The 16,911-nt window shown below is 50.1% G+C and overlaps 1 long non-coding RNA gene across 1 annotated transcript in view; it reads right to left on the bottom strand.

Moving 5' to 3' along the window:
• Window positions 1-1,160: 1,160 nt before the first annotated feature.
• The window catches only part of LOC135374639 (uncharacterized), a 75,300-nt gene continuing 59,549 nt past the window's right edge, over window positions 1,161-16,911 (bottom strand). The window contains exon 12 of the long non-coding RNA XR_010417037.1: window positions 1,161-1,274. This is a non-coding gene — a long non-coding RNA (uncharacterized LOC135374639). The remainder of the gene's footprint in view (window positions 1,275-16,911) is intronic.

A 16,911-nucleotide genomic window follows, 5' to 3' on the forward strand; every position in this document is an offset into this window, starting at 1 on the left:
TCTGCCTGACGCCCGGTCATTTGTCGCGTGAGATAACTGAAGCAACGTCCGGTTAAAAAAATACCATACATTGTATCGATTCATAGGTCTATATCCGCCAGCCCACTGCGTTGCGCTAACACCCCACGGTCGACGGATAAACTGCACTCTTAAAAATGAACTTCGCCGCATAGCACGGTCCTAGCCAACCATCAACTCGAATGATATCGTATATTTGCTGAAAACGGGAGGCGTACGCCTTTTTTGTGACACTTGTCACAAAAAGGGCGTACGCCTCCCGTTTTCAACAAATCACGGCAGATAACGGTATCATTCGAGATTATGGTTGGCTAGGAGCGTGCTATGCGGTGAAGTTCATTTCTAAGAGTGTGGCAACCCTACTCCGAAACCGAACGACCTGTACTCTTCTAATTCACTGTACCAGGTTGGGGTGGGGTTGCGACGTTCGACATGCCGCCGCCAGTGACGACGCTAATATTCTAATGACGCAGACATACACGACAAGCGACAAGACCCAGCGACATACACGCCTGGTCCCTTCGAGTTTTCTACCGCCTGACTTCCCGCTGAGCTTGTGTCTTCCCGAGCTAACAAACCACCCTTCGCTACTTCGGACTAGGTTTCTCGTCTTCGCAGTACAATGAACGCCCTCCGACCAGCTTCTACTCGACCCTCACACTATTCCAAGACCGACCAACACCCGGACCTGGAGTTGTCTTAGTCCGGACTGACGCAACACGGAAGCCACCCACACCAGCCCTTACAAAGTCCTTCGACGACCCAGTCCACATCGACCCAGTGCTGCATTATGGTCACGAGGATATCGTGAGAACCGAGCGCCTGAAAACAGCCTACATCGATAGCCAACTCATCCACTCGATGTCTGTCCTCGCTGTTTCCCTCCCCACTTCTTATCCGCCTCCTCCAACGTCTATAACCCGTCACATCGCCTGGTTCTCCACCCTATTGACATATCACTCGTCCACCAGTCACTCTCTAGAGGGGAGCACTGTGGCGGCAATATCGTCAAGGCCACTAGCGCCGAAGCGCGCGTGCAAGACAAATCGAAATCTCGCGAGCTCTGGTCCTCCTCCTGAGCAGTTGCGTACTTTGTCTGTCTCCTCGCAACAGTACATTGCAAGACTGATACTTACGGGCACTTGTTGGTGGTGGCGGCTTCGCCGATGTCGTGCTGGACGACGTCGACGTCGTGCTGGTCGACGTCGTGCTGGACGTGCTCGATGTCTGTGACGTCTCACTCAGGTCGGGTTCAGCTGTAAAACACAAAACGTAAGCGTAAAAACTGGATTCAAAATGCACTTTGGCAGTTGGCACATATGAAATGCGATAGCCATGACCTACTACTATACTAGAGACCTGGACATCCGCAATGCTCCCAGCACCGGGGTAGTAGTTCTGGCAATCGAAACCGCGACTTGTCGAAACCGCGGCGATGTATGGTAGGCTGTGTTGACAACGACGAAGCAGTATAAGAGAGTATAAAGAGAGGTAATAGCGCGTGCTTAGCAACAGCCTGTGTATCCCTGCGTAGCAGACTAAAGGCGGTGGCAAGGGTGATTCCCTCTCCCCAATAATGCTATGTGGCGCTTGCAGCGGTCACTAACGTAACTAAGCCGTGACCTGTCTCTCCCATAGGGGATCGCTAGCTGTCCAGGTCTCTAGTATAGAGTAGGTCGTGGCGATAGCATTGTACTAGATAGCAAAACGCACACATACAAAATTGTCACAACCACTACAATATGTTTCCCGTACTCCGTTGTTATCAGGGATTGCAACCAAAACTGAACCCGAACACAATACCACTCAACCGGAACCGAACTGAAACTGAATCGAAATAAATTTAAGCGGTTACCGGCTCGCTAAAGGATTCAGACCTAATGCGAACTGTGAGGGATCGGAAGTGAGATTTACACAGCGGATTGAGCCGCGTTCTCAAACAAATACGAAACCGAAACTGAAGAAAGGAAAACAGCCACCCAAGTGCGCGAGGTATTTCCTCCTCGGTGTTATTTCGAACATTCAGTTGTGTTAGGCCTTTTTAGCTACTTTAGGTTTCTTTCTGTCACCACCACCTCCAGCACCGCCTTGTACGCGATCTTCGTCATCCAGCAACCCCCAAATTTTTCATTTTGGTTTTCAGTTTTCAATAACGGCCAGTCTCTGAGCAAGTTATAACAAGGTGTGTGCGATGAGTGAACATAGTGTGTGTATTACAGCATAGACGACATTCAGTTCATTCAGTGACATCACGAGAAGGCCGGTTCGAGCTATATTTTGCTGTGTTGGGCAAGAAGCGGGAAAAACGCGTCGGGAAGATCATCATCATGTACTTATTTTTTTAATGGCTTTTCCCCCTCTTTATAATTCACTGGCTTGCACTGTGGCATTGAGGAGTGCTCAGTCACCCTCCCAGGTGTATATCGCTCGCTGAGTGACCCCTGGTTTGCCAATCCCGAACGATGCGCAGCTACCCAGGGCCGACGAGCCGCAAACACGGCGAAACACGTGTCCTCTGGTACTGTCGCATCGTTCAATGAGTATCTGTTTCTCTACGTGCAGCCATAGAAGCCATTTTAATCTGTAAGTTTGAATTTCAAACAGGTCTAGCATCATTTACTTATTTTTTTAATGGCTTCCCCCTCTTTATATATATATATATATATATATATCTTGAAAAGTTGGAGTTGGATCGGACGGCTACGTAATTATAGTTGAAATAAATGGGAGACAGAAGACGAAAGTAGGGGAAGTAACAGAAAAGGGGTTTATTCAAACTTAAAAATTATAAAAGTTAGGGAGGAAGTCTACGTTACGGCGGAAGCTCTGCCTTCTTCGGGAAAAAGAAAAGAAAGAATATATATATATATATATATAGATGTCTTTGGAAATCGTAACGATGTGCTTGCGATAGGTATATACGATGTACGATAGGTATATAATATCGGCGCTGCCGACACTGCAGTGGTTCAGCTCAACATTGTGTTATAGATCCGCATTTCAGCTGCAACGTTACGGTACGTAGACTGCCTGCACCCCTACATCATCCATTACGTAACGCCACCGCGCAGAGCATGCTCGTGGGCATGACCTTCTGAAGGTGAGCGTTATTCGGGATTCCCGGCAGAGCATTTTCTTTTTTTTTCGAGATCAGTTCTTTTTATTCCTGGATTCGTCAAGTGCATTTGCAGTTTCATTGCGATTGCACTTATTCCTCTTTCGTTAATGACTGTGGAAATATTCGAAGTTGGAAGTGTGCGCTGCATTGAAACAAACGTTGTGTCGCCCCTGGGGAAGATAAGCAGGCCTCTCCCCACTCCGTATTCCTGCGGTCCGGTCTTTGCGCCCCTCTTGGGAGAGCAGTATATGGGACAGCTTCTTGCAGGAAAAGTGCACTATCGGCTCACCCTTGTTGCGGCTCGCTTGCTCGCGCTGCTTGCTCATCGATAGTGTTCCCAACGGCCTTAGCCAATCGCAAACGTGCTTTCAGCTGTCATAGCCACAGAGACGGGCTACCGGGCCTCGTGGGAGAAAATGGTGCCGCAAAATTTGGGCGTGTGGGCGGAAATAGTGGGATAACTGTCCTTTCTATGTTGTTCCAGCCTCAGAACATCAATCACATACAAGGCCTCAAGTTCCCTAAGAAATTAACGATGAAAGTCACTGAAAAGGTTAGCCAGCTAAATACGGGAGCGTCGCTCTGGACAGCCGAAGAAACGGATCCTTGCTACCAAGTGCTATCATTCGATCCCGTGATTTGTTCAAAGTGGGAGACAGACGTTAATGAACAATAAAAGCTGTACGTCATTAAACGAACATGAAAGCGATTACGGGTACACGGAACACGCGGAACATCAGTGGAGTACAGAAAACGAGATTTCGCGAAGTCGGGAAAATTATAAATTCTGGTCGTGGTCGGGCTGTAACTGCCTCTTCGGTTTTGTCTCGATAAGAATCCAAGGGAAGAGACATTTACAGCCTCCGAAGAAAAAAACAAGGGTCACGCCGAAACGGCAGAAGGAAGGAAGCTACGGTTCAAGGGAGCGTCCACTAAAGGACTCCCAAGACAGAGCAACCACCAATCGGGAGAAGACGAGCATCTGTGTTCACTCCGTGCTCATTTTCCCACTTTCCCAGAAGCGACCGAGAAGCGATCGACGGTGTTACATTAGACACTCTAAACTGTACTGACTGTACGGCGCCCCCGAAATCATAACGTTTGTGTAACGCCTGGGCTGTTTACGTCCATTTGGGACACGTTTGGGACGCGGTTAAGCAGTCGCATCTGGTTCTTCACAGCTGGTATGAAAGCAAAGCAGTATTTAAAAGCAAAGTAGCCCAGCGACATATTCCTATTACCGGTAGTGAGCGCGCTGGTGGAGGCGTACAGAAAGACAGATGCTATGAAGCGCTGAATTAACTTCGCCACTGAGATTCGCACACCTGTTTCGCTGCATGTGCTGCTTTTTGCTACTGTGCCGTTACAATGAGAGCACCGTTTTTACCTGCGCTTGCCCTCCCCTCTGAGTAACTGTTCCTGATGAATTATGCCCTGCAAACACCCAAGCAACCCACTTTCCAGGAGAGCAAGTGGGATCCCACAGCGTCCGCCTGTTATTCGTGCACCGTGGTTGTTACGGCTGTTGGGTTGGTGTGGACTTGGATGGAGGGGTATCGGAATAACGGCAACGGCATTGTTTGAAGGTAACGTGCTCAAATGATGCGGGAAGGCCATGAACCTGCCCTTTCCGAAGCTTCTACTGAAAACTGCAGAATGGTTGACCCTTATTCCTCCTCCACACCTTCCATTAAAGTGATGAAGAACCGCACCGCTTCTTCCCGGTAGCGGGCCGCCGGTTTTAAATACTAGAAGATATACAGAGTGAATCGCAGCTTAACCTATCGCATCCGAAAACGTACCGTGCATTGCAACAAAATGCAGGGACATTACACTAATTAGTGCCGGACTTTAGGTGTTATCGTTGAACGGCGATAAGACTGCACAAGATCTCTTCTTTGAGGGATAACGTCGCTGCACAGTAGCCTCAGTAACGTCAGTTTCAGGAATTTTATATATGATTATTACATAATACGGAAGAAAACGGAGAATGGTACGAATTCTAGTCGTAATAGACGAAAATGGCGGAAAGGGGAGCTTTACAAACTAACTATTACTATCTGTTTTTCACGTACTAGGAATGTGCATCTACAAGCCTAGTAGCAAGTTATGTTGTGCAGGAGCCGGAAGACGGTAGAAGCAAACAGGGACGCAGACTCGGAGTCGAGGGGATCAGGCTTGTTTAATGAGACAGGCCAAGAACGAAAGTGAGCCGAAATAGAAAAACGAGATGGCATGTCTCGAGATCCGCGAGCACAAAAACTAAAACGGCAAGTGCTGTCCCCTGGCAACGACACATTGCAACAAAATATGACCAACAAGTTACACCAGTCTCAAGCAACAAGCCTGTTACCCGGTAGATGGTCAAGCTGTTCCGAGTGTCTACACTTTCGGGTCGGGCATACCTTGCTCCTTTCGTGCTAGGTTGCCTGTAGTAAACCACACAGTAGATCATTTTACACCTTTATTTGCTCAAAAAAGGTGTATTCTTATAAAAACACCATTTTCTATTCCGCAAACGGTGCAAGAAGAGCATTACTAAAGGTGTAATATCGACATACACCACGTTTGATTCAATGTCGACCATCAAGGGTGTAAAGTGGTGCGTTGAAACAGGTGTTTACCGTCTAATACACCTTTTATACACCCCATTTGAATTGGGAATATAGGCTACTGAGGGTGCCCGAAGTCTCTTCAAGGCTCGGCACTCACGTTGGTCCCACAGTGTTACCAAGCTAACGAGGCGTGCCTGCGACGCATTGCGCTCCGGTTTAGGTTCTACGATGGAACCACGGCTGGTAGTCTGCCGTGTTCAGGGTGGTGCTTGCCATAGAAGCAAGAACGTCGAACTGTATGTCTCGGCCACTGGTCTCGGCATGCTCCCGCGGAAGCTTGTATTACACTAGCTATTTGCGAGGGATATTTGCCAGCAAACAATTCCATCATTAAATGTGTTTTCAATAGAATACTCCACTTTTAAGGGTGTTTTTGTTTTCAAACGCCCATTATAACAGTGTTTTATTAGGAATACACTTAACTAAAGGGTGCATTAGAAAACACCCATCATTTGATTATAAAAGCAACACCAAAAAGGCGTGCGCCATGGGACAAGCTATTTACTCTAACAAAGTAAAAAGTTTACTGTGCACCGAAACGTGTTTGCGTACGGAAGGGATTTGTGTATGAAATCCTCTTCTGCTTGCATGATCTCACAGGTGATCAGTGATTCAATCTTGTGGCTCGACGAGTGGTGCAGTTACATCAGCACCCTTCAGTTTCAGCACCAGGTTTGCTTCCTGAGCAAACCAACTGCCTGACACTGCGCAGTGTTTTTTCCCTGGTTCGGCGTCTGAGGCGTCCAGGTTTTCGGTATGTCTTGATGTCAGAATCCCCTCGAAGTATGCTGTATTCCCCTGTGAGCACCTATTGACTACTGAAAGTAGGATACCAATAGATGGTCCATATTCGGTATTGCTCGACATGTGGCTGGTGACGGTGGCCAGTTTCTGTACATGTACATGAAGCTCTCCATGTATGTTGACCTACATTACCCACAGCTGCTGATGAAGCTGCAGACACTGTTTGACAAAAAGCCTCAGTCACATAGCCATGTATGGCCACCTCAACTGCCGTATAGCACCTTCGGACGGAGGCATTCACACCCACTCAATCTTGTTGCAGGTTGCCAGCCTGCCAGCATACTTCTGGAGCCAGTCTTCGTCTCATTGGACTGCACGTAGAGTCCAAAAGGAGCCAAATAATCTCTCCAATATATCGGAGGGTAGATCGTGCACAAAGTTTCTTGGTTTTTCTGTTTGCTCAGGCAGCGCTCATCGCTTGAAAATGCTGAACCGGCCTTCCCAAAGGGGCATAAGGGTTGAAAGACTCCTTGAGTATTACGTGGCATGTGCCTTTACACAGGCATTGTGGAAACTTGTGAAACCAGCACTTTCCAATGACTGCCAGGAACCAATGTTGGCTGCGCGACACTACGTGCAGAAGAAATGGTGCATACATTTCTTCTCACGAAAAAAAGAAAGAAAATAAAACAAGAAAGCTTCAACAACAAAGCTTGTTGCCTGGTTGAACGGTGAACACCGATGCTTCCGGTCTTTTTCTTAAGTTATCGTGTCACTTTGTCAGTAAGTCACCCAGTCTGAGGAGCTGTTCTTCCTGTGGTTAATTGCAGGAGAATGACAGGCATATCCTGTAACCTTTCGGACATGACCACCGCGTCCTGAATGCGGCGACTAATTGCTTCCAAGAGAGCCCCGGGGACTGGTGTGTAAGCCTTAGCAATCGCCGCTGCCTAATATAGCGGACTTAACAGGACGGAAGAGAACGCAGACACACAACATCAGCAACATTGCGCGCTCAGAACCGGTCTTCTGTACGTGGAAGTGACCGTCAAAGGGTTTCTCAATTTCATCGTGATGATGCAGAACAATATGTGCATGGAGAGTACGAGAAAGACAACGTGTCTGTGTTTTGCCCCACCATATACGGCAAGACGCAGGTCAAATATCCGTTCTGAATTTCACAGCCCGTAAAAGAGTGACGCATAAGCAGCTGCCGGTTCTACAGCTCGTTTATTACGCGCATTGAGGGGAACGTCGTCCCGTTGAAAGGGACGATCTAGTACCCCTGCCCCTTTTAAGAAGTGTACCATTCGAATGTCCATTGTTGAAAATTGAAATTTTCAGCCCCAGCCCCCATTTCTCGCTGTAGTCGCGTTTACAAGGGCGCATACGTTGAGTGAAAGCAACAGTCGACTGATCGCAAAGATCGACTTGGGACAGTTTACATGGCAGGAAGCGATGCGCCTTAGTCAGCCGGGCAATTCAGTCGACTCAGTCGATGACAGCGCCACCAAGGCACTAAAGTGGTCACTTTGCAATTGCATACTGTTTGATCAGTGTGTTACTTCCTTTACTGCACCTATAAACATTAAAGCCTTCTACCGACGGCCCAGTCAATAAATCTACACCTGGAACGAGTCTTGTTTTGGCTGCATTGCATGCCAGTCTGGCAACAGCCCTATACTCACCCCCACAAGCACCATCGCACCATCCATCCGTCGCCATATTTATGTTGCGGGCGGAGCACGGCGGCAGATGCGGTTGTGACATAGCGGAAACCGTCGGCACAGTCGACTTGCCCGGTTTACATGGCAAAGGCGAGACGACACCAGTCGTAGACGCAGACGACAGACGACACCACGCCAACGTAGCGACTTATTTCTGCTGCGTTGACGTCCCCTTTAGGTCGATGTAGGCGGGTTTACATGGAGAGGGGAGATCGATCGACCTATCTCGCCCAGTCGACTTATGTCGCCTTCATGTAAACGCGCCTGATGAGCGTATTCAAGGAGCAGTTTCGGGACGAGATCCTCCTCGCAGCTTGCAGCACGAACGTGGCATAGTGATGAGAGCCTTTTGGAATACATTTGGACGATTCAGGAACTGTATCGAAGAGCGTACCCTCTCGTAGACGAAAAAGAGAAGGTGGCACGCGTTATCCGACAGTGCCACCCTCGGTTCAAGCCATATTTACGGGGTCGAAGGTTTACTTCCCTGTCGGAGTTAGCTACAGAAGCGAGAAGCATGTAGGCCGACTTGCTAGCCGAACTGCGTTACCGCCCACCCCCTAGACCGGAGGAGACTCTGGAGTCTAGTTGTGCATGGGGCGGACCGGTACAGGCAACGGAGCTGCATCCCCGTTGGCCTGCAGGACCGAATAGCGGACCGTCGGCAGGTCCTTCACACCGCTCACTCGATCCTTTTGCGCACGAGCAAAGGAACCGGGCGAGGCTTGTTGAGAAGACTTCGAGCGCAGGACAGAGCGATAGCGAACGTCGCCGAACGTCAGGATACCGGCGCAACGACAGGACTGAGGGATCAACCCCACCGCGCTTTAATGGACTAAACGTTGGGAGACCGCGTTGTTTCGGTTGCGGGGAACACGGACACATCCGTCGGGACTGCCCGCATTGTACATCGGCCATCCCCGAAAGAACCCCCCAGGGAAACTCGGAACGCCGACGGCGGTAACCGCAGATTACGCAACCCCGTCGTCGGCCGGAGCGAACATTGATGAGAGGCAAGTTACTTCTAACCGTGCTATCTTTTCTGATAATACAGTGGCCTCGGCCCCACTTGTGTGCCGATTGCAAGACATCTGCAACATTGGACCGTTCATCGTGGTGCGCGTTCTGGGCAAAGACGTTGCAGGTTTGATGGACACCGGAGCAGCAATCGGCGACACCATCCACGATGGTGCCGGGAGCGAATCATCTCTGTACGGACGATCAGGACTCGTCTAAGGCTCGCCTCTGATGCGGTTGTACCTGCCGGTGGCGCGGTACGCCTTACCTTGGCTGTCGATGGACATCGGGTCAGACAACGCTTCGTTTACCTTCCTGGACTGGCAGGAGCAATGATCCTGGGACGTGCCTTCATTATCCTGATGGGACCTGCCCTGGACTTGCGTCGCGGAGGCTACCAGCATGCATACAGCAGTACTTTCTACCCATTCCTGGAGTGGACAACCCCTGGAGCGGACCAACGTCGGACTGGTGAGGGAACCCAGGACGACTGCTCAAACGAAACAGGGAACCGACTGGCAACAGCGATGAACCTAAGCAGCAAGCCGCTGGAGTACTTCGCGGTGCTGGACCATTACTGCCCGTTGGAACACAGAATCATCACGGAACAGAATACCGAACGCCTGTAGGTGCAACTGCTGCCTTCGATGAGGGTCTTCGAGGATGTCCAGGAACCTCAGAGCAACGAGAGAAATGCTGGAGCAAGCATTGCTACCCTTTTCTCGGATGTTTACGGAAAAACCAGGTTTGATCGACGTCTTGGAACACGGCATAGACACCGGCGACGCGAGGCCTTGGAGATGCAACCCGCGGCCGCTCAGCGTCCACAAGCGCAAGTTGCTCGATGCTGCGCTGAACGAAATGATCTAGACGGGTGCTGTGAGACCCTCGCGCAGCCCGTGGTACTAGCGGTGGTACTCGCTCCGAAGGAAGATGGAACCCCAAGATTATGCGTGGACTATCGCCGGTTGAACGAGGTGACGTTGAGAGATTCCTATCCGTTTCACTCTATAGACTCCCTCGTACACGCTGGAGTGTACGAGGTGTACGAGTGTATCTTGGACTGCTGTCGAGGATTCCTGCAGATACCGATAGCACCTAATGATGTTGAAAAGACAGAATTTACCTGTCATAGGGGACTGTTTGAGTTGGCTTCCCTTCGGACTCTCCAATTCCCTGGCTAGTTTTCAGCGAATGATGGACGAGGTGCTTGGCGATGCGAAGTACAACTTCGGCATGGGTTATATGGATGACGTAATAATTTTTTCACGTTCATTCCAGGAACACCCTTCACACCTGAAAGTGTACGTTGCGACGCATGCAAGCTGCTGGGTTGACAGTCAGTCCTCGAAAGATGCAGTTGGCGACTAACCGCATCGACCTGCTCGGGTTGACAGTGGAGTCCGGCACGGTCAGGCCGAACGAGGACAAGCTGAAGGCTATCCTAGACTACCCTCGCCCGCAGGATGTAAAGAGCTTGCAGCGCTTCCTTGGTATGATTGGATTTTATAGACAATACATACCGCGGTGTTCAGACATGACGCAGCAATTAACCTGGCTATTGCGGAAAAGTGCGCGCTGGTCGTGGGGAGAAGCACAGGAGAATGCATTCTCCGCCGAGACGGAAGCAATAGCGCAGATCACCTGTCTATCTCCCAAATCTTAATCGCCCATTTGTAATGCAGACAGACGCGAGCGATTATAGACTGGGCGCAGTGTTGTTGCAACAGCACGATGGTGAACTTCGGCCTGTGGCATTTGCAAGCCGCACGCTGACATCACCTGAACGAAATTATACCGTGACGAAGAAGAGTGCCTAGCTATCATGTTCGCACTGAATAAGTTTGACATGTATCTGGATGGTGCGAAATTTGCAATCCAGACTGACCATCAGGCACTCGCCTGGCTGAGTAGATTGAAAAGTACCGCCGCAAGACTTGCACTGGAGTCTGACGTTGCAACGGTACGACTTCGATCGAATATCGGAGAGGGACCTCTAACAAAGTGGCAGATGCGCTGTCCCGAGCACCTCTGCACCTGGAGGACGTCGTTACCACGCAGGAGCTCGTAGCCGCGGTTGGACAAGCCGTAACGGACAGAGAGCTGGCGTGGCGACACATCGTCAGCCGGAAGGACATCGTGGAAGCCCAGAGGATGGACAGACTCTGTCAGCGTGTAGTAAGGTGGCTGGAGCCTATGGGGCCAGCGGACGCCGGAGACGCTGAAGAGAGGTTCGACTCCTATCAGCTGAGCGAGGATGGTCTTCTGGTGAGGTACATCCTCGAGGCGGACGACGAGGAGATCGATCGGTGGCAACCCTTTCAGGATCGTAGTACCACGAAAGGTACGTAAGTTATTCCTCATATATTTCCATGACTCTGCTTTGGCAGGTCACGGTAGCGGCAGCAAGACTTATTCTAAATTATGTCGTATCGCAACGTAGCCAGTCATGAGACAGGATGTTTTGCTGTTTACTCGCAGCTGTCCAGTGTGTCAGAAGTCGAAACCTAGGGGCGGACAGCCGCCAGGATTGCTGCAACCGATTGTCAGTCAGGAGCCTTGGCAGATAGTCGCATGTGACGTAATGGGGCCATACCCCAGAAGTCCCCGTGGTAACCAATACCTGTTATTCATTACAGATCACTTCACGAAGTGGGTTGAGCTCTATCCCCTGCGGAAGTTGGTGTCAGCTTGGATCTGGGATCGACTGCTCGATGTCTTTTCGCGGTTCGGATTCCCGGACCAGCTTATCACGGATAACGCCTCGTACTTTACAAGTAAGGTGTTCGTCGACACATGCTCGGCATTGAGTATTCGACATAAGAAGACGTCCCCCTATCACCCTCAGGCAAACATAACTGAGCGGTTCAATAGGAATATCAAAATGATGAAGGTAACGCTTACCACCAGGCATAAGGATTGGGGCGCGCGTCTAACAGAGATTGGCTTCGCCACTCGTACGACAGAAAATAGGTCTACTGGGTTCAATTTTGGACGGGAAATAGTATTTCCACTCGAAAACACGCTACGAACACTGAGGGAACAACCCCGTCACCCGTATGCACGATATGCGGAAGACATTCGCAACCGTCTTTCAACTGCAGTTCGTTGTGCACGTGAGAATCTTGTGGGTGCACGACTGGACCAATCATCCCAGTACAACAAGGGTCGACGCCAGGTAACATACAGTGTAGGAGACTTAGTCCTGAGGTGGACGCATCCACTTAGCGACGCAGCGAAGGGCTTCTCTCGCGGACCGATGGGACGGGCCTTACCGGGTGAGTGCGCAACTTACTCCCGTTGCTTATAGACTTGAACGTTGCAGTACAAGCGAAGTGTCTGGCCCAGTTCACATCACAGACCTCAAGGAATTCATCGATCGCATCTTGGAGCAGGACGAACGGCAAGATGACTCCGGCACAAGTTCGTCGCGATCCCAACCTTTTCAACATCCCATCGACACGGAGTCTCAACCCGCTGAAGATAGGACATCCCTGGGCGGATTACCGGGGTTCCCTCGTTATAAACTTCGCCCCCGTAAACCTCCAAGGCGATGTTTTCTTTGTTTTTTATGGAGATGCGGCATTTCTCTACCCGCCGTCCTGCGGCCCCTCGTAGCCGTAGGACCACGGACGGCTTGTCAGTCTACGTCAGCGTCTTCGTCAAGGAAAACTTCTCGGCAACTGCAGCACCTGTGCTCCGTGTGCGGAGTACCATGCACTCATCCACCCGTCAACCCACTGCTCCGGCGTTCTCCATTCCCAGCGTCTACAGCAGCAGCATCCTCCGTCGGGGACACTTCACGGTACCCCTCCAGCCGAGGACTCGCCTGAACCAGCTCTCACCAACTCCCCAGAGAGCCCATAGTATAGGTAAATTCACACAACACTGGGCACATGGGCAATGAGAATGCAGCTGTTGCTCCCTCAATCCTCCAATCAGAAGTCTTTCCGTCCGGCTCGCAACCCGACCGGTTCTGGCTGTTGCTGACTTCTGCTTTCCATACTGGCCTGTACCGGCTACCCCTGACCTCTAAGTCTACTAGCTTTCATGCACGCCGTAAAGTTATTCCATGATCCCCAACCAACTGTGAAAAGTGTCGTAATTAACAGAAATTTATTTAAGTCATTATACTGACACAGTCGGCAGGTTGACGCATTTACATGCACTGAGCGTAGAATCCAGTATTACAACAAACAAGTACAGGCGTAGCACTTCCTAGAGTTCAAACTTGCAAAACACGCATATCGACACAGCTTATTCCCAGCAACGAACAACTGTCACATACTTGCGCACAATCTCTTGATCATGATGTCCTTGCCTGCTACAGGTCAAACATTAAATGCTGGTGCTTCATGAATTCTATTTTCTTGCTCGAACATGTTCATCGAGCCAGAATTCACGACAACACTTCACTGTGAAATCCGATTGGCTGGTCGTAGACCGATGCTTGTATCGAGGGGCAGTACAACACGATCGAAGACACCATAATACACGGATAAGACGGCGAACGCGCTTGCCTCCCAACGAAAGACACCGCCGACCCGGCGTCCGCCGTTCAAATTTCAAATGAAACCGCCGAGGGAGTACGCAGCACGCAGGCGAGGAAGCGGGAAGTGCAGTTTTCAAATTCCGGCAACCAATCCGGACACGCTTGTGGCGCCCGACCAATAGAGAGGCACGGATTGCTCCGTGCGCAGTAACACGGATTTTGATACAGATTTTGCGAGAGCTGTGGGGGGCTGCCGGCACCACAAAACTTGGCCTCGGCTGTCCTCTGCATTCACCGGTACGCCCCCAGCTGCTAGCGCCAAATGTCGGAGTACGCAACGCCGAAGACATTTTGCTGGACATCGCCGACCTGGCGGAGTTTTGAGGAGGGGGAGATGTGGGACGCCATCACCCTGTCGGAACGCTTATCGCAAGTCACGCAAGTGTCGTGATTCATGGGGGCATGGCGGCACCGGCACCTGCGTTATCAGCTCACCCGAAGCAGGCAGTGCGCATTTAAGACCAAGGAAGCGAGGGAGGCAGTGGCTAGTCTGGAGGCAGCAGCGGAGCAGTCGAGTTCTGATTCTGTTCGAGTTCAGGTCTGATTTTGCTGCACGTAAACGTCGAGATACGCTGGCGCAAAAATAATATTCTCAGGCTGAGAGCTCTGCTGCTTTCACATCGTTCTACCTGTATCATTCTACCTGAGCTCTCAGCCTGAGAATATTATTTTTGGCGCCAGCGTATCTCGACGATTACCTGCAGCAGAATCAGACCTTGGAACACTCGTCCAAAGTGTATATATTGTATCCCGGCAACCTTGTCCGCGTAGTAGGTATGCACATACATTATCACGTAGAATTGGAATACAGTACCCGTTCGGGTGAATTTCGTTTTTTCATCGTCTATTACGTACTACTTTTTAAACCGGTGTTCATTTTCATTCTGCGGTAAAATAATGAGGAAAACTGTCTCTGATGAGACTTGCGGACAAAACATGGCGTGGCGGGACCCTTGAGCGAAAGTTCGGAGAGTGGGGGGGGGGGGGGTCACAGCCACGGTGAAAACTCTAGGAGGGGGTGGACTGTCCCCCCTGCCCCCACGTTCCGACGCCCCTGATTATCCAAACTTACGACGATCCCTAAACTAAACGGGAGAAGCTTTCCAATCCAGGGCTCCAACAGTAAAAAACGACAAAGAAAAACAAAAGGAAACAGCAAAGGAAGGAACGAAGGGAGCGGCGAAAAAGGTATATTCTCTGGAACCGCAACGGGAGGAAAACCATTGCAAACACGTTTTTCTTGTGCCGGCCATCGGCATTTAGCAGCCTTTGCTGAGCCCTGATGTGAATTACAAGCCCAAGTAATGACAGATGAGCAAGCAAGCATCCACGTCGTTTGAAGTGCAAATTGTTGCGCCCAACACTAGCGCCACCTTCGCGTTCACCTAAAATTGCTCCTCTCTTGAACATTGAACTGCCCCAACGCGGTTCGCATGACCGCGCCCATGAAATCAGCAGTCAGCTGTTGTCGTTTTCTGGAGTTTACACCAAACTGTTCACAGTTCTTCGTCTGTGCCTGTGTGTGTGTGTGTGTGTGCGCGTGTGCACGTGCGCTTGTTTGGGAAGCTTGAGCTCTGCTCTGACACATATACAATAACATAAATCGCATACGACTGTGCGCAAGTGACGTATGCTGTAGGTTCGGGGGTCTCGTCGTGAGACAGAAATAATGCGACGGACTCGATGGAAAGCGTTGCTGTACCTTTGCTCGGTTCCCGCGTGTTTGTGCGCTGAACTGAACTTGCAGTTTTGTAAAACAATTTCAATACATTGCAGTAGCAGTGAGATAGTTTCCTTAGTTTTGTCGCATATTGCGTTCACTTCATCTGCTTTCTCTTTTCCCCTAGTGGTGTAACCCCCGCTCGGACGTTGCGGCCTCCCTAAGGTTCATGTGGCAGTTTTGGAAACACTGAGGTATACTAATATTGTTACATGTGACACATTGTAGTGTACTGCAGCCAGCTTCACCGTTTGACTGATAATTTGCACGGTTACTTCTTTAACATTATTTGAATAACCTTGATCTGATGCTGTGCCATGAAATAGGATAGAAATCCATTGTGGTTAAGTATTTTTCCTTTACGAATATGCTTTAGTAGAAATGCTTTTTAGAATATGCTTTAATATCGTACATTGGAAATACATAATTGGATACAATGTATCAGCTTGAAAATTGCTTCAGGTGAGTTTCAGTGAAATTCATTGTCGTCCTACGAGGGCTGTTCAAGTCAAACCGGGACTTGTCTCCTGAGTGTACAAATGGTTCGCGTTACTTCTTTTTCGTCATTTCCACACGCGACAGGCCAACGCGTTCACCATGTGGTGGTCCAAAGTTTGCACAAAACAGAAGACACGTGCTGGACAAGACGGCAACAACGAGGTGAGCGCGCACATCGAACAGCGAATTGTTATGAAGTTTGTCGTGTATGAAGGCACAAAGACATCTGAAATTCACAGAAGGCTTCAGACTCAGTATGGCCAGGATACACTTAGCCGCAGCAAAGCATTTGAGTGGTGCAAACGGTTCCGAGACGGCCGTACAACAGTGCAGGACGATCCCAGCCGGGGCGGCTCAGAGTCCAGTGTCTGAGTTCATGAGAACATCACTTGTGGAGAAAACTTATGGAGCGCCTGATCCTCAAGGACCGACGGATAACATGTCTCGAACTGGCTCGAAAGACGGACCTTTTTGTGGGAACGTTGAACTCTATCATTCATGAACACCTCCAGCTTACGAAAGTTAGTGCCCATTGGGTTCCGAGGCAGCTTGCCGTGTTTGACCGGCAGAGAAGACTGGAAATCTCCCAAGAGCTAAGGCACCGTTTCGACACTGAAGGACAGCTGTTCCTTGATCGGATCATCACGTGCGATGAAACGTGGGTGCACCCTTTCACTCCTGAGTCTCAACGCACATCAAAACAGTGGAAGCACCCGGCTCGCCAGCTCTCGAGAAGTTTCGAAGCACCCCGTCTGCGGGTAAGGTCATGGCCACGGTTTTCTGGGACAAACACGGTTTTCGGGGCTGGCGTTGTTCATGTTGATTTTCTGCCCAGTGGTACCACCATCAATAGTGCATATTACTGCCAGGTTCTCAGGGATGTGCATAATGCGCTGAAGCAT

The sequence above is a fragment of the Ornithodoros turicata genome, unplaced genomic scaffold, assembly GCF_037126465.1.
Source record: "Ornithodoros turicata isolate Travis unplaced genomic scaffold, ASM3712646v1 Chromosome88, whole genome shotgun sequence".
NCBI classification, from domain to species: Eukaryota; Metazoa; Arthropoda; class Arachnida; order Ixodida; family Argasidae; genus Ornithodoros; species Ornithodoros turicata.